Source organism: Acinonyx jubatus, chromosome C2 (assembly GCF_027475565.1).
Source record: "Acinonyx jubatus isolate Ajub_Pintada_27869175 chromosome C2, VMU_Ajub_asm_v1.0, whole genome shotgun sequence".
NCBI lineage: Eukaryota > Metazoa > Chordata > Mammalia > Carnivora > Felidae > Acinonyx > Acinonyx jubatus.
This window is the reverse complement of record NC_069384.1, coordinates 127,687,532-127,709,506: the sequence shown is the minus strand read 5'-3', so window position 1 is coordinate 127,709,506 and position 21,975 is coordinate 127,687,532. Positions and strand designations below refer to the sequence as shown.

At 42.2% G+C, this 21,975-nt stretch overlaps 1 protein-coding gene across 4 annotated transcripts in view; it reads left to right on the top strand.

Moving 5' to 3' along the window:
* Positions 1-2,159: 2,159 nt before the first annotated feature.
* Positions 2,160-21,975, top strand: part of TMEM108 (transmembrane protein 108) — a 367,083-nt gene continuing 347,267 nt past the window's right edge. For all 4 annotated transcript variants that reach the window (XM_027061828.2, XM_053221443.1, XM_015085606.3 and 1 more), the window contains exons 1-2: positions 2,160-2,293; positions 8,950-9,068. The gene's annotated coding sequence lies outside the window, so the exon portion shown is untranslated. The remainder of the gene's footprint in view (positions 2,294-8,949; positions 9,069-21,975) is intronic.

The window sequence follows — 21,975 nt, the reverse complement described above, 5'->3', positions numbered from 1 at the left end:
CCTTGAGGGTTTTCCTATAATGTGTATGTTCTGTATCGGGAGGTACCACTTGGACTCAAATTTAACTAGTACAGCTTCAGAATTGTTACAGGAGAGGCTAGAGGAAGTTCAGGGTGGCGATGCTGGGAATCTGTATTTGAACAAGTATTCCAGGTGATTCCACTGCACTTTGGGAAGAGCCTCAGAGAATAACTCTTAATACTGCTCAAATAGACATTTGCTTTTAGTTAAGAAGAGCATAAAACAAGCAAAGATATCAACAGACTTGATTAGTTTAGTGGTTAAAAGGTAATAGGTTCTTTTCTTTAAATATTTAGTTAATCAACTGGAATTAAACTTAGTTGTGGACATGGCTTTTAGATTTGTTCCACTGGACAGGTGTATCTATTACCTGTGAATTATTTTTGGCCTTTAAAAACAGTCTTCTCACAAATTATGCGGAAACTTTCCTCTTCTCAGAGTCTTTATGTCCTTAGTGATTTGTGTTGCAGAGTTGGCTTTCCCTTGTTAAAGAATGAGTCTACCAACCTAGCAGCTTATGCGGGTATTCTCAGGCAAGCCTGGGTACAAACCACCTGTAGATCTTTTAGAGCCTCCAGTTGCTGAGGCTGCCCTCCTTACCCCAATCAGAATCTCTAAGCATAGGGCCCAAAAACCTATTTCCTTAAAAGTTTTACTGTGCAGCTAGGCTTGAGATCCAGTGGTTTAATGATAGCAAAAGAAACTTTGAGATTTTCCAACATAATCTTCTTGATTGGACATTTCTTTACTGTTGGTATAGCTAGAACCATTGTTGTTCTAGGTTCAATGTACTCTGTGAAACTCTGGATTTTGTGCCAAGCCATCTCTGATACACATACTGTGATGAATAGTGTCTAAGATTGCTCAGGGGGCTTTATTTCCGGGGTTGATAAGCCCAAGACAGACACACTGACAAAGGTGAAGTTTTCTCTAAGTGGCAGTTTGATCTTCTTGATAAACAGTGACAGAAAACTGCTTGAAGCAGTGTCATACCATCTGGTCTGAAGAGCTGCGGAAAGAGGGTTTTGAAGAATTCAGCACTTAGGGCTTTGAATCACCTTGGTACTCTATTGGGTAATGTGAGCTTGACTATGCTGAACAACAAAGGTTCTAGCTGACAAGTCTGAACACATTTAGGTTCAGGTAAAGTTTTGAGAGATGGTGGAGGCACAGGACTTCGTCACTTCCAGACTCTGATATTACTGACAGAAGGACGTCTGGGCAATTTTTAAGATCCCTATGGTAGGAGATTTATTTTACAACACCTCTGGCTTATGCCTGAATCGTCCAAGATGCTGAGACCATTGGTTCCCTGAATGTTTTTCCTATATGCTTCTTCCTGAGCTTGTCTATATAATTCCATGACAGAATGTAAATTTCCAGAAAGCAAAAATTACTTCTGTCACTTCTCTAAGGGTTTAGCACAGTCCCATTGAGACACACCTGCTGAATACTTTAGAATGAAAGTAGACCTAGTGTTCTCTGCTGGGAGCATTCTGTCCCCACTTCTAGTTTCCACACTCTAACCATCAAGTTGGCACAGATCACTGCCCCACCGTCTAGGGGTAGGTGATATGGGAATTAAACACACCTTCCCTCAGCCGGTGCCCAAATTATGAGTGTCACCAGAACACCCCATGTTTACTCAGTCCCTGGAATGCCTTCTATCACTGGTGAAAGGAAAAGGTCGTGGAACTTTCACATAACATGGAACAAGGGCTATAACCATTTTCTCACAGGTGCCCTTAAAATCTTGCTACTCAAAGCGTGGTCCTCAGATCAGGAGCATCATCATCATCACCATCTAGAGCTGGTTAGAAAGGCAGAGTATCAGTTTTCCATCACAAATTTACTGGATCTGAATCCTCTTTAACAAGATACCCAGGGGATAGCTATTCATATTTAGAATTTCAGATATCAATTGATGTATTAATTCATTCATTGGGCAAAAACAGCTCCGGAAAACAAATCCAGCCCTTTGTGCCCGCCTCGCACCGGCTCCGCACGGTAGCAACCGAACCCCCAGGGACATCGGAGCGGGTGTTGCCGAGGGCAATTTGGTGATTGGCTGGTCAGGCCACGTGATAGGCGGGGGGACTTTCCTGTAACCGGATTGGCTCTCGCGGACTCTGACGGCCAGTGTCGGGGCGGGCCTGAGCCGGGACGGAGAGGCGCGCGCGGGGGCGCGAAGGCACGAGAGCGCGAGTGCGCGTGCGTGAGCGGCGGGGCTTTCTCCGGAGCCGTCGGAGGGAGCCGGAGCGCTTTTCCTGAGGTAAGCGCAGCTGCGGGGCGGCCCTCTGCCCCTCAGCGGCTGGTGCGGACCAGCGGGTGGCCAGGGCAGGGCTGGGCGAGGTGGAGGGAGAAGTCTGGGGTCCGCCCTCCCCAGGAGCTCTGCTCCGGGTAGGATGCAGACTCGGGCTCAGCCATGCCCGTTGGTGCCTCGGTTTCCCTTTTTCCCTTTTCCTACCCTCCAAATGCACCTTCCCAGCCCCCTCACCATGGTGACGAGTCCGCCCGAGGGGAGTTGCCCACCTGGCAGCATCGTCTCTGCCTTTGTTTCCCGGCTGGAGGGATGCTGGTATCGGCCCCCTCCCCAGGTAAAGAGTGAGCGTGGTGGGGCGGGGGCATCACGGACGCCGGACTTGGGCTGGGGCCTGGGAGAAGATGGCTTTAATGCAGTGGGACCTGTCACATGTGAGAAGGAAAGGAAAAAAAAAATGTGTCACTTTAGCCAAGCGGCGGGACTCGAACTAATCCGGCGGCGAGCGAATTCCTAGCGCAGCTGTGCGGGCGGGGGTGGGGGGCTTGACCGGTGGACCGAGCCCAAGTGTTGCTGGTAGAAGGCTCTCCGGACCTGCACGCCAGCTCGCACCCCAGAGTTGCATCCAAACTGAACGCTTTTAGCCTGCCGAGGGAACCTAGGTTTTCGTTAAGGGGTGAGAAAAAAATTTTTAAAGCAGTTGGGCGCTGGTCTAAATAAGAGGTTACATTAAGGAATTATAGATACAGCGAAACTGATGACTGGTAAACTGTGAGGAGGGAAATGCCTGCAGTGAACTGCAGACCAGACCGTCACAGTGAGATTCTCCTTCAAGAAGATAGGGATTTGGGGTGTGTGTGTGTGGGGGGGGATTATCTCTGTAAACTGAGGTCTTTCTGGGCTGCTGGAGAGAGTAATTATTTTAAGCGTGTTAATGGCCTGTAGGGAGAAGGGAAGGCATGGTGTAAATTACACCTGTTCAGACCTCAATTCTTTGAAAAGTGCCTGTTTTAAAGACCATTTGGATGCCAAAACGGTTTGTGTGTTGGGGCTGGAGGGATGTCTCCTTTAAGTCCTACTTTAAAAGGGGGGAGGCGGTTGTGTGCAACACGTCTGGTTTCCTACTCCATTTCCCCAGACCTGTAATAGCAAGGCCATACTGTGTATCTTATGATGAAATATTAAAAGTCCCTTCAGTTTTCCACTAATTTGTTGGATGTATCTTGTAGTCTACTTGGTAAACGGCTCATCGGTCATTAGGATTTTTACCATATGCTGGAGTTTCACCGTGATCTATTTCGAACTTATTCTGGCGTGAGCTGGATGAGAATCTGTCTCCCTGACTCCTTGGAGACATGCTGTTTCAAAGCCCTTTCATTACTCTTACCTTCCCCCATGCAAAGTTTTGTTTCTTCAGGAAACAGTGCAATGCTTCAAACATCTAAGACTCGTATCATGCCTGTGAAGTGCCTGCACTTGCTAAGAAATCAATTTACTTGGCAAGTTAAAACAAATTGAAGAGGCAACACTTAAATTTGTTAGGGGAAATCAGGACATTTTTCAGCTGCAGCAAATCAACTTTTTGATGGTTGTCTGAGGTGAATGGAAGTAAAAGAGGTTGCTGCAAAGCTTTGGGGGAATGTAACAAATGACCCTAGCAAAGTGAATATGGATCATCACCTGATAGATTGGAATATAAAGTATAATTAGTGGGAATAATTAAATTTGTCAGTGTTTGGGTTTTTTTGTTTGTTTTTTTGTTTTTTTTTTTTTAGGTGGCATGTGATGGTGGGGAGAAGGAATTCTGAAGGTGGAGTAGGTGGTATAGTTTGAAAAGATGTGCTTTTATGTTTAGAAAAATGTCATTTATGTAAATCAGATAAAGGTCACACTATGTTTACATTTAGCCTTTGGCGGAGAGGCAGGGGTTTTAAAAAGGTAGAGAAACATTTATAGGCTTATCCTAGGGAAAAGAGGGCGATGGGCTGGCTTAGTTCATCTTGAGGGAAGCAGTGTGCCTTAGTGACCTGCAAGACAAGGTTTTATTTTCTGATTCAATGAAAGCCCACTAATGTTGCTTTCCACGCAACCACAAAATCATTTCATTTCTGTCCTCTGGGTCAGGAGCGGGGAGGATGGAGAGCAAATGAGAGAGATTAGAGTCCGACCTGCATACCTAAGCAATCGTGTCCTTTGCACAGGATCTGTGTCACATTGTGTAAACATAAGAGCCTTCACATTGAGAGGGGTCTGAGCATCTTCCCTAAGACCTGTGCTACAAGATACAGCTGGATAACATTGCCACAGGTGGGGCATGGGTGAGATCATCTGTTACAGAAGCACTGGAGGAAATGTTTAATTCAGTGAGGCTCCTGCTTGCCTTAGAGCCTTGAGGAGGCATTTCCAGGCAGAGCTCATTATTGGCTAGCCTGGCTGGGCTGTATATGGCTTCCACAGGACCTGCCTTTCGTGATGGAGACTCCTGTGGAGGTTCCGCTTCTCAGGTTGTAAGCATCAGTTAGGTTCGTTACATGCTCTAGAAAAGAAAGGCTCACAAAGACACAAACCTAGCCTGCCATTCTTTCAGGTCCTTGGCTCCTGTTACCCATAGGCTTCCAGAAATAAGTTGTGCCCTCCCTACCAGTAGATGGCACTGCTGTCTCTGGAATTCCTGGAAGAGATGAAACACAGAGCTGGCAAACCAATGGTGCGTCGCCTCCAGATTGTGAAAGGCTGTGTCAGCTGTCAAAAAGAATCTAAAAAAAAAAGTTCTCAAGGCCAGAACTGTTTATATTAGGTGGGAATAATGTGTGTTACGGGGATTGAGGAATGGGTACAATTTGCTGGTGGTGTGTAGGAGAAAGGGCAGAGGGTAAACTGACAATTAAGCATTGTATCGTAGGTTTTAAAAGCTCTTGGCATACGTTTTGGTTAATTGAACGTGAGGTTGAAATTATGATTCAATCAAAATTCCCCAAAACTTAATAATTTCTAATTCTTTGCATATAAAGCTAGTTTACACACATGGATAGGACTATGGAAATAGACATGTAACTTTTAAACCTGATGAATATCCAGTAATTACATGCTGTAAAGATAGTGGTGAGAGTATTAGTTAAACAGTGGTGGTTAAGTTACTGTACTTCAGGGCTGTCCACAGAAGGTAGGTCAAAGTTATTCTGAATCAGTTTCTTCTAAAACTTAGAAATTCCTGACAAATATTTTAAGGTTTTCTTAGCTAGTGCTCTTCTTTCGAGATTACATTATTCCAAATCTTGAATTTTGGTTTTATTAACCTTATTAGCCAGGGTTCACTTATCCATTCCCCTGTTTTGAAATAGCTGTTCTTTCTTTGTTACTGATTGTTTTTTGAGATGGAGTTTGTAGCCATATTTGAAAGAGGAGAGTGCTGTTGACAGTGAGGTTATAATGTATATGGGAGCCTCCGTTTTGACTCTGCTTGAGCTGCAGGATGCTGCCTCTGGGTGTCATTACCCCAGTCACCTGCTTCCTCGTGCAGTTCCCTTCCTGTGGCTCAGCTTATTTGAGGTTTATTTCTGTCTCCAAGAGAGCTGATTAGCTGGTCTTTACTACCAATGCCGAATCCTGAAATCCTGCTGGTGCTAGATGGCAGTAGTCACAACAGTCTTTTGCTTCATTATGTGACCTCAAATAAATCTTTGCCTTTCTGAGCCTCTGTTTTCTTGCCCGATCACTGGGATTGCTGAGGTGGTGTGTGTCTATTAAAATCTCTTCCAGTCTTAAATTCTGTGGCAAGGTGACTCCCATAAGGTATTTCTGAAGCCTCTGAAAAATTCTCTTACAGAGGTAATTTCATACTGTGAGCCTAGGGCAAAAAGAAATCTCACTAATACTTCTTCCGAGAGAAATGATTATGCATTGTGTTAAAATCCTAATAATTCAGAGTTGGAAGAAACCCTAAAGGTGGTTTAACTCAACTTTCTCATTTTATAGGCAGAGAGTTTCAAATAAGAACTAAGTGATAGAACTAGTTAGTGGTAGAGAACTAGGACCTGAGCTCAGACTCCTCTCCGTCTTCACTTCTTCAGTGTTGCCTTTCTCCACTTGCCATCAGGACTCAGAATATGCTGTGTCTACAGGGCTGGAGCCAAGAAAATTCTCTGAGTAATTCCTTAATGTGGCATTTTAAAGCCACAGCATGAATAACATTGAGTTGGGGTAGAAATTCAAGGTCAGGCTTTTCTTTGCAGCTGTTCTTTTCCTCACTGACTGATCCTCAGCAATATTCTTTATGTGCATCTTTGGGTTTTTAAAACTTTTTTGCATGCTGTTTCCTATAAGAAAAAACTTACATCATCCTAGAAGAGTCACTCCCCATTATATAGTCTTATATTAGGTTCATGGAATTCTGAGTGCTCTGTGGAAAACGTATTTCCGTATGATGGGCTTCTTTCATAATCTTATATATTTTATCTTATACATTTAGCACATTATTCTGGGAAGGAGTTTCTTAGGCTTCAATAGACTGTTAAGGCTAGGGGAGTGGGGAATGGAATCCATGGCACAAAAATAGGGTAAAGAGTCTAGAATAGGTTGTGGAAAATTGTCAGTATGAGAGAATATTTGAGGAGCTAAAGACACTACGGTGGATGAGGATTGGGGGCGGGGGGACAGGGTGGGTAGCATACAAAAGTAAACTTATGGAAGTTCTTGGAACATTTTACCTTTATTAAAATGTTTAAAATTGCTCACTGAATGAAGTAGTATTTTGTTCATGTTAAATTAATAATGGATGTGCAAGTATTGATTTCCGTTTATCATTGCTTGCCCAATAAGTACTCCCTCCTGATTTCACCAAGACACTTTGATATTCATGTTGCTTCATTGAAGATAACATGCATTGTAAGAGGGTTCTCTCCCCACCCACCCCACCCCTGCCTATCTGATTTGAAGATAGTCAGTACTTGTCTGACTTGTAACTTGGGGGTTTTTGACTCTTATTTTTCACTTCTGAAGTCCTATGTTTCACTATTTTTTACTATAAGCTCCTAGGACTCCCCATGATCTCAGAGGTTCAAAAATAACATACATGTCAGGGATTAAAAAAAAAATCTTGAGATTCCTTTATTTATCTTTAGGGTTTATCATAGAAACTGCTGCTTCTTGGCTAATTATTTTTTTCTCTTTTCTATTTGCAGCCCCCAATTCTCTTTTGCTAATTGTTCCCCAAATAATAGTGACCCAGTCTGTATATATTGAAAATCTTCTTGTTTTTTGCCAGGGAGTATATAGAAGTTAATTTGTGTTCATATTTTGGACATGTGAAACATAACTTTGAAGATCACTACATTTGGAAGAACGTCTGCTTGAAAATCTCTTGATGTCTTTTCCGTGACACCTTGCCTACATTTAGTACCATGGTGATCCAAACTGGTGAATGCTACCTTCTGGTACCTTTTTGGGTATGGGCTAGAATAGTATCTGTTATTGCGTTGGCAGAAGAATAAAAATTACCCTTTGTTTCTCAGGTTATCAGTTGAGTTTATGTAATAATAGAAAAAAGTCAAAAATTTCTGTGTTCTTTTTCCAGCACCCTAATTTATTGTGAGATTTGGGGGGCAGTATTGACATCTCTGAGTTTATTTCCTTTTCTGGAAAATAAGAGAGAACAGTGATCACTTAAATTCTTTTCATTTCCAAAATCCTGTGACTCTATGAAAGTTTATATGGTACCTAGACTAAACCTATCCTAAAAGTGCTAGCTAGTTGGGAATTATAATCAAGTTAGTGCCAAGATAATTCTTGATATCTGCAAATTACTTTTTGGCTTACAAAAATACTCTCTTTCTTTATCTTCTTTTTACTTAAAGTGTAGTCAGAGAACAGCAGCACTGGTATCATCGGGGAGTTTGTGGGAAATGCAGATTCTCAGGCTTCATGCAGGACCTACTGAATTAGAATCTGCATTTCATCAAGGAGGCGTTATGTGTGCATGTTAAAGTCTGGGAAGTGCTGCTTTGTCTCATTTTGAGTCTTACATTGACCCTGTGAGGAAGGAGGTATTTTACAGCTTAAATAAATAAATAAATAAATAAATAACAGGGAACCAAGATTCAGTTAACTAACTAAGCCAAGTGTCTTACCCAGAACTCTCTACACCAAACATAACACTGTCATCTTGGTTGGGCTGGAGCCAGCCCCTGTATGATGGATAGTAACTATTAGCTGCCCGGCAGCCAATGGCTTAGGTGTGGCTATGTTACTGATTGTAGCCACTAGAACCTGAATGGAAGTGCAATAGTGTTGCAATCCACTTATGGGGGGGAAAACACATAAAGAGAAGGCCTATGTGAGCTTCCACGCTGTTTTCCATGCCTGACTGGTTGGAATGGAGAGGATTCTTAGGGCAAGCTTGGAAATTTAGTTTTAAAAAAGGTGGCAGGACATTCATTAGCCTTGGTGCCTGGATCACCACATGAGGGAGAGCCACTCCACCGACCTGTTCACCTGTTCAGTATGTATATGGGAACCAGAGATAAACTTTTATTGAGCTTGAGCCATTATATGTGTTTGCGTCTATATGTTGAACACTTAGGCTACTCACAAATTTACTTGAGCAGTGACTCTGGACTTGAAGTTACGGAACTTGTGGCCTAATTCCTTCTTTTACTTTTTGTCTTTGGCAGTTGGTGATAGATCAGTGGTGGTCCAATATGCAGAAGTGAGTGAGTGATGAAAAGCAGCAGAGCTGATGGGTTATGAGGATGTAAGTGTGTTTGAAGGCTCTCTCACCCTCTACTCCAGGGTAAGTCAAAGGCATTCTCTGCCATTTTCCTGGTTTTACTGTCATAGAGGCTCTGGTCTCAGTAGCCTCTTGGAGTCAGTACAATGAGGTACTCTGTGAAAGTTTCCCAAAGCCTATATTGATTCAACTAACAGACACCATGGAAATCAACAATTATGAAGACAAATTTCAATAGGGTGATGGGATGGAAGCTGTGCATGGAAATATCTTAATGCAGGAATTTTCATTGAGTTTGTATGGGATGTGATTTACATGGGAGGAGCTGGTTGACATTCCTGATAAATGCTGTAGAGAAGGGAGCCAGGCCTAATGGCCTTTTTCTTATAGTTGTGTCCTCATGTTCTGCTGCATATAGTTCTCTCTCCAAGCATCCTCTTCCATGGCTTACTGTGCTTAACTTTTCCTTCATTAATTTTTTTCCCCAGGAAGGAAACCACTTATCACAGAGTTGATGATTCCCACTTTGGGAAGTGGGAGATTCTCTCCTCTCTTTGCAGTACTAAGTATAATGGATACGGGCATTGGGAGCATTAAAATCAGAGCTGGCTTTGGATTTTCATTTGTGCTGAAGATTTTTAAGACCAGAGGGAGAAACATACTGTTTGGTGTGCCCTTCTCAGAGTACAGGTGGAGGTCCAGGAAGGATAAATTGAAAGAACGTCATAACTTTTCTGAGTTTCATGGCTTCAAGAGCTTAAACTAAAACCAGACTCCTTGAAGAGAAAAGTCATAATTGATACAGATCTAAGCAGAGCTAAGGATGGTTAGCAAAGAGACAGGAGGCTAAAAAAAAAAAAAAAGGTACTCAGCTGAAAAACTGGACGGAGGGTTGTTTTAAGCATCTCAGTTCAATACTGTGGAGACTTTGGCAGATAATGTCCCATTACCCAGGCTCATACAAAGGGCAGCCAGAAAGACTGATGTCCTTCAGTGTCTCACATGACTTAGTAATGAGTACAGTTTACTGAACGAAATAGACAATTAAGGTCTGTAGATCTCTGGAGATTCCCATAAGCATACATCATTACTGCTCTGGAATAATGCATGTGCTTAGAGATAAGCAAAGTAGAGAAAAGGGAGTTGCAAAGCACTTTAACAACAGAAAAGTCCAGGTGAGCAGCCAGATATACACCATAGCTCAGGGCCTGGAGGTTGCTAGCTCAAGGACCTGGTCTTTGCTAGGTTTTCTCCTTAAAGGAAAGAAGCCAGACTTTGCTAGCTTTCCTCATTTTCCTCTGTGGTTCCCATGGATCTTACATTTTTAAAGTAATTATAAAGTATAGAAGGCTAGAAATAATACTTGATTGGCATGTTCCTGTGTAAATACTGTACAAGGATCAAATTGTAGAGGGAGCCATTCTTTATTGATTAGGGGGGCAAAGAAAGTAATGCTAGAATTGCCAGCGAAGCAGGGGTTCTCATCCTTAACACTGTTGACACTCTGAGCCAGGCAGTTCTTTGGGGGTGGGGTAGGGGAGGGGCTGGCCTGTGCACTGTAGCAAGTTTGGTAGGGTCCTTGGCCTCTACTCACTAGATTCCAGTAGCACTCTCTATAGTCAAAAGTGTCTCCAGACGTTACCATATGTCCTCTTGGGGTGGGGGCAGGAAACTGCCAGCAGTGAGAACCACTGCTAAAGTAATACTGCTGAAGGGATTGGATTTTGCAGAGCAAGAGTTGTTCTGGGACTAGATTTTAATCATTTAGCTTCATTTTGCTACAGTTTCCCTACCTGTAAAAGAGACACAGCATTAATAAACTCAGTAGCCTAAGAAAGTGATGTACATAGTATTTGTTGTGTGACTACTTGGGGGCTCTGTAAATATTAAGAAATGATGCCTGTTTCCCCAAATTTCTAGGACCCAAGGATCACTCTTAAACTTTGTGAAAGTATTAACTGAGGAATATTGGGAGTTTGAAGAAGGGAGAAGGATTGTTGGTGAGGGAAATGAACAGTACTGGATTCTGATTTTATTTTAAGGCTTCATGTCCTATTTGTTACAGCAATGTATTCTGAATGAAGGCTTTCTTTTTGGAACATTAAGAAAGAGGGGAGTGAAGGAGGCAAAAAAGAAGGCTATTGAGAAGAATAGTCAAGGAAATTTCTTTAAAAAAAATGGGGCACCTGGTTGGCTCAGTCAGTTAAGGGGTCCAACTCTTGATTTTGGCTCAGGTCATGATCATACAGTTGTGGGATTAAGCCCCGTTTCGGGCTCAGCACTGGGTGTGGAGCCTGCTTAAAATTCTCTCTCCCTCTCCCCTGCTCGTGTGCGTACACACTCTCTCTCCCCTCTCTCCTCCTCCCCTCCCTCCCTCCCTCCTCTCTCCCTCCCTCCCTCCTTCTCTTTCCCTCCCTCCCTCCTTCTCTCTCCCTCCCTCCCTCCTTCTCTCTCCCTCCCTCCCTCCTTCTCTCTCCCTCCCTCCTCCTCTCCCTTCCTCTCTCCTCCTCTCCCTCTCTCCTCCTCTCCTCCTCTCCCTCTCTTCTCTCTCCTCCTCTCCCTCTCTTCTCTCTTTCCTCCTCTGCCTCGCTTCTCTCTCTCCTCCCCTCCCTCTCTTCTCTCTCCTCCCCTCCCTCTCTTCTCTCTCCTCCCCTCCCTCTCTTCTCTCTCCTCCTCGCCCTCTCTCCTCTCTCTCCTCTTCTCTCTGTCTCTCTTCTTCTCCCTCTCTGTCTCCCTTCTCCCTCTCTGTCTCCATTCTCCATTCTCCACTGATGAATCCATTGATTCAACTTCTATGTTCTCGCCTCCTCTCCCTCCCTCCCCTCCTCCTCTCCCTCCCTCCCCTCCTCCTCTCCCTCCCTCCCCTCCTCCTCTCCATCCCTCCTCCTCTCCCTCCCTCCTCCTCTCCCTCCCTCCTCCTCTCCCTCCCTCCTCCTCTCCCTCCCTCCTCCTCTCCCTCCCTCCTCCTCTCCCTCCCTCTTCCTCTCCCTCCCTCCTCCTCTCCCTCCCTCCTCCTCTCCCTCCCTCCTCCTCTCCCTCCCTCCTTCTCTCCTCCTCTCCCTCTCTCCTCCTCTCCCTCTCTCCTCCTCTCCTCCTCTCCCTCTCTTCTCTCTCCTCCTCTCCCTCTCTTCTCTTTCCTCTTCTGCCTCGCTTCTCTCTCTCCTCCCCTCCCTCTCTTCTCTCTCTCCTCTTCTCTCTGTCTCCCTTCTTCTCCCTCTCTGTCTCCCTTCTTCTCCCTCTCTGTCTCCTCCTCTCCCCCCCCCCCCCCCCCCCCCCCGTCTCTTTGTCTCAAAAAAAAATGTTTTAGTTGACACAGAATGTTATATTAGTTTCAGGTGTACAACATTGATTCAACTTCTATGTTCTGCTATGCTTGCCACAAATGTATCTACCGTCTGTCACCATACAATGCTATTACTATATCATTGACTATATTTCCTATCTTGTGACTTTTATTCCTGTTACTTATTCATTCCATTACTGGAAGCCTGTATCTCCCCCTCCCCTTCACCCATTTTTGCCCATCTTCCCACCTCCCTCCCCTCTGGCAACCATCAGTTCTCTGTATTTACAGGTCTGATTCTGCTTTGTTTATTCATTTGTTTTGTCTTTTAGATTCCACATATAGGTGAAATTACAGGGTATTTTTCTTTCTCAGTCTGACTTATTTTGCTAAGCATAATACCTGCTAGCTCTATCCATGTTGTCATGAATGGAATGATTTAATTGTTTTTTTTTTTTTAAGTTTATTTATTTTGAGTGAGAGAGAGGGGCAGGGAGAGGGAGACAGAAATTCCCAAGCAGGTTCTGCACTGTCAGCATGGAGCCCGATATGGGACTCCATCTCACAACCCATGAGATCATGACCTGAATTTAAATCAAGAGTTGAATGCTTAACGGACTGAGCCACTTAGGCACCCCAAGATTTAATTCTTTTTATGGCTGTGTAATATTCCATTGTGTGTGTGACCGTATGTGTGTACACATATACACCACATCTAAGGAATTGTTTTTTCATGGGGTGGTCTCTTAATGTTAAAATAACTCATGTATAAGTACATAAAGAACATAAAGAAGTGACAACCCTCAAAAGAAATATATCCTCCCAAATGACCACTGATCCTAGAACAGATTTTATAGGTAATACAAAAAAGACCACAGAATATTTGTAGAAATGTTTTTATTCTAAAACCTTTTATTTCTGTTTCTTTGGAAATGTGGAAAGGGTTTATCTTCAACCTATGCCCTTTGAGTGATAAATAAAAGTTTTACTATAACATGTGTTCTTTTGATACTCTTCTAGAACTGTGTTGGAATGGTGGTAACCCTGACCTAGACCTGAAACAGTTACATTATTCTAATAGAAAGCCTCATTTTGACTCCAAGACAGGGCCAGTGCAGGAATTAGATGTAGAGTGTCCTGGCAGGTTTGAGTTCCACCTTGCTGTGTGTCTGGCCCCTGTAATTGTTAGACACATCCACAAAATTTACAGCAAATAAGACCTCCAGGTGATTCTGATGGATGCTAACATTTTATTTTATTTTATTTATTTATTAAAAATTTTTTTTAAACGTTTATTTATTTTTGAGACAGAGACAGAACATGAACGGGGGAGAGTCAGAGAGAGAGAGAGAGAGAGAGAGAGACACAGAATTGGAAACAGGCTCCAGGCTCCGAGCTGTCAGCACAGAGCCCGACGCGGGGCTTGAACTCACGAACCACGAGATCATGACCTGAGCCGAAGTCGGACGCTTAACCGACCGAGCCACCCAGGCGCCCCACATGCTAACATTTTAAAAGCACTACTCTTTTCTGATGTTTTTTTATGTTGTGACTTCTTACAAATTGTCCCTCTCTGGCAGGGAGTGCACTGAGAAAGTATTTTCCAGGTAGTCAGAAGATATGTAAGATTTTTTTGCGATAATCTCTTACGTCATTTTCCCAAATCATGGTCTAAACCTTTTCCTGCATTGTTCAATACAGTAGCAACTAGCCACGTTTATCTATTTTTATTTAAATGAATTAAAATTAAATTAGAAACTCAGTCCCTCATTCATGCCAGCCACATTTCAAGTGCTTCATAGCCACATGTAGTTAGTGGATACCATATTGGACAGCAATATTAGGAATGTCCACAATACTAGGAATTTCTACGGGGCATGGTGCTTTCATCTACAAGGACCTTACTTGTTGGAAACCCTTATTTTTAGTGATAATATGCTCTTGTTCTAACAAGACTTCACCTCATTTAAAACAGAATTGCATTTTGGACTTTTTCCATCCTGGGGAGCTTTTCAGTCTGTGTTTCTTGCTGAACTTTTATCTTGCTGTGGCATCTCTCTGTTACAGAAAGTGCCAGGGGCCTGTCTCTCTGACATAAGTATACTGCCTCTAAAATATTTGCCCTTTAATCAGAAGTTTCTGAGCTGTCTCTTTCCATTTGGTCTCTCCACAGTGGTCAAATTTGTTTGTGCAGGTTGTTTCTTTGGATACTGCCTAGAACTTAACAAAGAGCTTGGGAGAGGTAGCAAGAGAATTTTCACCTTTCCTTCTGCCAAGCCCCAGTGTGGCTCACAAAAGTGTTTCAGAAGATGGTAGTAATTCATAAGCCTAACCTCTGAGGAATTACACCCTAAAGAATTAGTCTCTAAAGCAAATTTTCCAACAGACCTATTATAGTACAAATTTAGTAATTAAGCCCTTTAGCAATGTGGTAGAATTTTCAGTTGATATTATCTATTACTATTACCAATATTAGTTGCTCAGAAACTATCATAATTAGAACAAATGAAAAGATGCGGAAATAAAGACACAATTTTTAAAAAGATGTAATTTAAATCTGAGCCCAAGATTGTTTTGCACGGTAGGGGGAATGAGAGTAAGAAGTCTGTGTGCCATGAGTATTATTGTTGGAGGTGAGGAGGAGGAGGTCAGCAGGGGCTGAGACTGATCCTTGGATAGCCTTTACTAGACTGTTTCACTTCTGATGGGGTGCATTGCGTGTTCTCTTACTGCTCTCCTCTCTTCAGTTTGCCTTTCTTTCTTGCTTTTTGTCTGCCCCAAATGGAGAGGGCTCAATGTTTCTCAAGGGAAGTGCTATTAGCATTTTGATAGAATGATTCATCATTGTATGGAACTTTTTTGGTCTATTTATGTCCATTATAGGGTGTTTAGCATCTCTGGTCACTAAATTTTAATATTACTCAAACCAAGTCATCAAGTCAACCAACATGTCCCCCCATCACCCCCTACTTCCAAATACCTATGATTGAGAATAACTGACTGCTAGAGGGATGAATGGTGTGTTTTTGGGGGAGGGAGGAGTAATGAGTTGGAGAAGAAGGTACAGAAGCTTTGTGGGGGCTGGCTCATTAATTTTTGATATAACCTGACCTTTTCCCAGTGCTGGAATAGCTTTGGCAACCAATTTTATTCTATCGGGATCAGAAGAATCAGATTTTGTCAATGTAGAGATTGACCCCTGAGCCTTAACTCAAAAGTCACAGGAGGGAATCTGTCAGTGCCACGAAGATAGACTACTGAAGCTCCCATAGGATTTTGGGTTTTCATTCTTGACTCACTGTGGCTAATCTTCTACATCTACTTGAAAGTATATTGTGGTCTATATGTGGCAACAAAAAAAATGCAACAGTGGCAATTTTAAGACAATCCAAGGGAGATAGGCTTCACTAGCCATTTCTTTTCTTTCTCTGGTTGCAAATAATTGGCAGAGTAGCCCTTAAATTTGTGAGGTTATATGTACGCTATCAGAGAGGAGATCTGAGGTTGTGTTATAGTTAATAAAGAGAAAAGGAGAGCTTTGAGTCATTTTGCTTTGGGACCCATATAAATTTCTTTGATCCCAAGAACAGAAATTCATTTAAGTCACCTAATAAATGGAAGGGTTAAAGGTGTGTGAGAAAATAAAACAATGTCAGATATGTAGCAAGTTGGGAAGAATCCCAGGGTTCCTTCAGATTGAGAAGGAGGTGTAGTCTGGTCAGACCTCACAGAGACAGGACCTAACTCAGGACCAGGAAGATTGTTCCCAGTATTCTACAACTCCAGGATGTTTGGTACTACCAGTGGTTGGTCACCAGTAGAATATTCTACTTCTTGACCATTTAACATGGCATAGCATTTCCATTTTGGCTTCTCTCCTCATGTATTCCTGTTCCTGCTTTTTCTTTTTGTCCCCACAACCTAACTGGTGATCTGTGTATGGACCAAGAAGAAAAGGAATATGATAGTTCTGTAGTAACTATCATCCCTAGTGGTCAAAGCTCTTCTACCAGAAATCTTAGGGTAACTGATGCCCTCTCTTGGTGCAAACAGCTGTGACCTGGGCTACTTCCTCAGTAATGACTGTGGTCCTGGCAGTTTCTCTAGCAGGGAGCAATCATGACATATACTGATACAACATGAGCTCTCTCTAGCATTAAGATCCTGAATTCTGAACTCTTAGAATGAATATAAACAATATTTGTGGGTTCTGTGTAAAATAAAGAATTGGAACATTATTTGTGAAGCCTCCATGTTCAGTAGCAATTGTGAAAAAGTCTAAATCCATTCTTTTGGGAAGATTGGCTGCATCCCAAGGCAGAATGGTAGGGAAATTGCTGGGCTAGATGTTTGGAAAATGAAGAGTTGTATTTGCCATATGGATGACTTATTTTTTGCATCAGTCAAATGTGATTCTCTCAGCCACCCATGTATCCCATAGGAATAATGGCGAGGTGGCTGTCTAAATGTTGAAAGACGTTTTGACATTTTTGACAAATGTTGTTTAACAGCTGGGTTTGTAAGATTCTAGTTCTGACAAAGGAAAATAACTTGGCTTATGACTCTAAAAATAAATTCTGTATAGATGTTGTCATTTTGGGGATTACTGCCTTACAAAGTAGACTTAATGTTTGTGCTATAGTGTGTTTTGTGCCTTTATCCCTGATCTTGGAGAGTTAGCTTCATTTGAACCAATAGATTGTGACTTTACAAGGTAATGCGTTTTCATATTGTGGAAGGCTCTGTCCTTACTGATAATTCTGTGTCAGGGCAATAACAAAGGTCCTGGCTTCATGGACCCGCACAGCTGTGAGTGGTGTGATCTGTGGCAACACAAACAGACCATTGGTTCATGGAATTGATTTAAGGCTCTCACACTTCTCAAGTGCCTGGAACACAGTGGTGCCACATATAGACAATCAGTATTTCCTTGGGTGCAACTTTCGTTGAACACAGCAAAAGGGGAGTTCAGCAGGGCTTCTGCAACTGCTGATTGAGAAAAGAAGGTATTCTGTTATTGAAGGGTGATCTGGATCAGGTTTCTCACCCTGCTGCTGACTACTGAGATAAAAAGAGCAAAGATGCACCATTTGCTGCAGTTTCTCCTCATCTGACTCTGTGAAGATCCCTCTCCATCCTCTCTATTGAATTTTTTTTTTTAGTGGAAAGAAAAAGGGAAACATGTAGAATTGTATCCAGTGAGGTTTAATATCCATATTTTTTCTGAATAGGAACATTTATATTAGATAACCACATATTGCCAGGTTAAAATCTTTAATATTAAAGAAGAACTAATCTTACAGTATAAGCTAAAGTAACTCAAATTTGTGCATGTACAATTTTTTTTATACAAAAATAAGACTATATTCTTATAGAATCAGGTATTAATATGTAGCCCCTCCATGAAGATTTTGTAGCAACAGTAAAGACAGCTGCTCTCTTTAGGGTATAAAGAGATTCTGAAAGATGGCCAAGAGCCAGGATCCTGAGTCCTGAGATTTTTGTCCTGCTACAGGCCACTCTCTGTGAGTGTTAAATGTGCACAAGGGTAAGGACTATGAGTGCAGATGCCTGAGGGCAGGGCTGAAACCTCTAGCCTTGATGAACTGGCCTGTCCTTCGTGTGAGCCACAGGAAGGGGTGATTTCATTCTCTACCCTTTGCCTTCTGAGCCCATCATTCCATCTTGGCCTTCACCTTTCCAAGAAGTGAAGCTATAGCTGAAATAATGTCCCCAAGTGTGACCTATTCTTTATCAGCATACCCCCTTAAGGAGGCTTCATGGGCAAGGAAGAAGGCAGATAGGCACATGCTTCTCTTAGCTATCAAAAGCTGTCCCTGTTTTGGGGGAAAGAAGACTTACTGGAGCACTTCTGGAATTTTTAATTATTGACATCAGTAAAGCATTAAGCAATAGGACATTAGGGACCCCCAACTTAGAAGATAATGTTTTTACTTTGAGAGACCCAAATCCTATGTTAATACGGTGCTTGATTTTAAATCTTTGTTCTTTTCTGGTGTTTCTCCAAATGCCTTTCCCTAATGCCTTGTTTAGATTCTTTAGTCTCTTTGACACCTTTCTTACATTTTTGTCTTATCTGTGGTTCCACCAACTGGCTGCAGTACAAGGTGCTTCTTAACTGGGCATAAAGGCTGTCCACAGTCTGATTCCCAACTTTCTGACTTTCTTTCTGTTCTTTCTACACATAAACTTCTCCCAACTCAAATGGGTCCTTTGTCCCATTTTGTCCTGTTTGCATAGAATGCCTGTTTTTTCTCATTTTTCTTCAGTGACCAGTTGGTTTGGCAGTATTGATAGACCCTTGGCCTAGGACCCAGACCTGCATTTCCATCCTGCCTGTATCAGCTTTTAGAAATGTGACTTTGGGAAAAATATTTAATTTCTGTCAGCCTCAATTTTCTTACTTTTAGGTTGGGGTTCATAATATCACCTTATAGAATAATTGTGAGCATGGCACTTGTGGTGCTTTTCCACCTGTATCTTCTTTTCTGCGTGTTTGGCACAGAGTTCTGCATGTAGGCTCATCATATGTGCTTGCTGATTAAGTTATTATTTTTTGTATGTTTATTTTGAGAGAGAGAGAGAGTGCATGTGTGCATGTGCACAAGCCGGGGAGGGGCAGAGAGAGGAAGAGAGAATCCTAAGGGGCCTCTGTGCTAACAGTGCAGTGCTGGGCTGGAATTCATGAACCATAAGATCATGATCTGAGCTGAAATCAAGAGTTGGCCACTTAACCAACTGAGTCACCTAGGTGCCCCTGACTAAGTTATTGAACATCACAGCAGAGTTGGTTTGCATCACAGTTCTTGATTAGCCATCCTCTACCTACCACTTTCATGCCTTCTCTAACTACATCTTTCTTTGATAAAGGCCACTATTCCTAGCCCCAGCAAGCACCTGAAGATATATTCTCCCCCCTCCCCCTGTGATTGTGAAAATTATGTTCGTGGACATTCATGGGGCTCTAGTGTATCTGCGCACATCAGAAATGGACAGCAATTTCAAGGTTACTCTACATAACCTTGATAAGAGATTCCTTCACATTTGTTTCTTCTCATATATAGTAAGATTTATCATAGAGCCAAATGCTATCATTATAGCTGTCATTGGAAGGTAAGGCATACATATTCTTAAAACAAAGTTTTATAAGGCCCAACCAACAGGGTTTTTATTCCAAACATCATTTAATAAAATGCAACATGACATTAACAGGTTTGCTTGGACAAACTCTTGGAGTTCATTTAAGCAGACTCTGCCCTGTATTGATTCTCAATTATAACACGTTAGCATGAATAGGCCTGCCAGTGTTCTCAAATGATGGTGGTGCTCTCCTGGCAGCTCTGCCCCTCTCTGAATACGGGGCTGAAAGCATATCAGTGTTTCTTTTGTTCTTGCTACTTAAATTATGGTTTTCTACATTTTGTTCAAATAATTTAAGCCATATGTTAGGTCAATAAATTTTGGTTTCATAAACTCTAACTCCTATCCCTTCTCTTTTTACAATTTTTCTTATTGTCTCATGCACAAAAGAAGTCTTAAATTTTTTTCCTACTCAAGAATAACTTAGATGCTTGTATTGCTTTTCTAGTTTGATATATTGGTTTTTTAAGTTATTAAAATGGGCTATAATTTCATATAGATGTGTGGTTCTCATTAAATTAATTTTGTCTCTTTTTTTCTTGAATTTTTTTGGCAAGAGACAGGAGTATAACTACTTAGATTCTTTTGCATTCTTTGGTTATTCATGTGTATTGCTAAATGGACCCTTACCAGTTGTTTTGTCTCTTTTTATCTCGGGCTTTTGAAAGAAATATATAAAAAGCCACAAAAATGTTTGTGGTATGAAAAGTTGTGTTTCATTCTTCTCAGATTCCTCTTTTGGAGAAGAGTAAAGATACATTTTTTCCCCTCATAATCAGAACAATTATCTAGTGTAACTTCTTTGAATAAAGACATTATATGCAGGCAATAGGAGCCCCTTGACATTTCATTCCATAGGTGCTGATGGAGGGAGTGCCCATATTTGTGTTTCAGAGGAGAAGAAAGGGAGAGTGGGAACAATAAACTGTAAAACTGCTTTGCACTTAGTTGCTGGGCCATCCTTCTGAAAGTCAGGGAGATGTCAGGGCCTCAACCATGTGCTCTTCCTCACAGAAATATTAAAGTTGGAGGAAGCAAGAAATATAACCACTGAGCAAGTTGGATTTTTTTTTTTAAACCATGGCAGTAGGGTAAGAAAAATAAATGGAAGGAGAGATATTTATCAGCTCAGACATGTGGCTGTTTTGTTGACTTAGGCCAGATATCCTAGTCTACCTTCAGTTTTAAATAAACCCCTCAATTTCTTGCCGTGTGAGCTAATCAGAACTTTCTGCTGCTCCTGGAAGCTATCCCCTCTTCCCTCAGGATTTAGGAAGAAAAGCTGATGCGTTGGGGCTCTGTCTATAAAGAATTGACTGCCCCTCTGAGGGTTTGCTCCTGAGGAAGGGAAGAATGGCTTGCATCTTGCTCTTGTGCAAATCACACCCTACTCTGCCCTTGGAATCACTGCTGGGATCAGATGTGTGCTCCCTGCCACATCTTGTCCGTCTGGGGCTCCCTTCCTCTTGTTTGGCTATAAGTCAGGCTGCTGAGTGTTGTGGCTATTCTCTTGTGCCTACCAGCCCTCTTCCCAGGGTGGAAAAAATGGAGGAAGAATGCTTCTGAGGGGTGAGAGGTTCAAAAAGAAAAGTGCCAAGGCAAAGCCCTGTTTCACAGATCTGCTCCAGGCCTTTTTGTTTACCTAGATTTACTTCATTGGATATTCTAATTTGAGGCCATGTTTTTGTGACTTGGAGACTTTGTTACTTGCTGGAATTTTTTCCTCAATTATTTGTCTGTCTCCATATTAGACAGTAAGGCCTTTATAAGCATGAACCATGCCATCGACTTCCCTTGGCATTATTTATATTGCCTGTACTGTGGGAAGCACATGACAGGAACTCAGAATAGTGGGGTTTCAGTGCATTAATAATAGTTTCTGCAGTCTTACTCATTCCCTTTACCTCTGCTTACTTACCATTCTTGTATTTGTATTCAATAACCACTTGCTTGGTTCTCCCTGGAGTAGCATTTATGTTCTAAACAGGTCGAAATTCTCCATGCCTCCAAAGCAGTCTGTAGTAGGACTGATTCAACCATACCTGATTTTTTTGTTTGCTTGTTTTAAGTAGGCTTCACTCCCATTGCAGAGCCTGATGACCCTGAGATCAAGACCTGAGCTGTTGTTGAGTCGGACGCTTAACCAACTGAGCTACCCAGGTGCACCTCAGCCATATCTGATTTTTGTCTGTTGAGCTAAATCTTACCTTTTCCTCTCTTGTAAACTTGCAATCTCAGGAACATGAGCCACACTTTTGACTTAAGAGGATTCTTTTTCCTTTCACTGCCAGGAAATGGAAGATGCCTAGATCTTTTTCAATCAGGTCTCACTTGGTCTGTGTGGCTGCAGAGGAGTAAGCACACCTCTCTGTATAGTGCATTCTCATAATTGAGAGCCATCCCAAGTCCTCTTACTCAGACCACTTATTTTGTTACTGGTTTTCCATCACTCTGGTGAAGTCATTATTTTCGTTAAAGTTCTATTCCTTATCCTAGTTGTTTTGAATTTTTTTTTTTTTTTTTTTG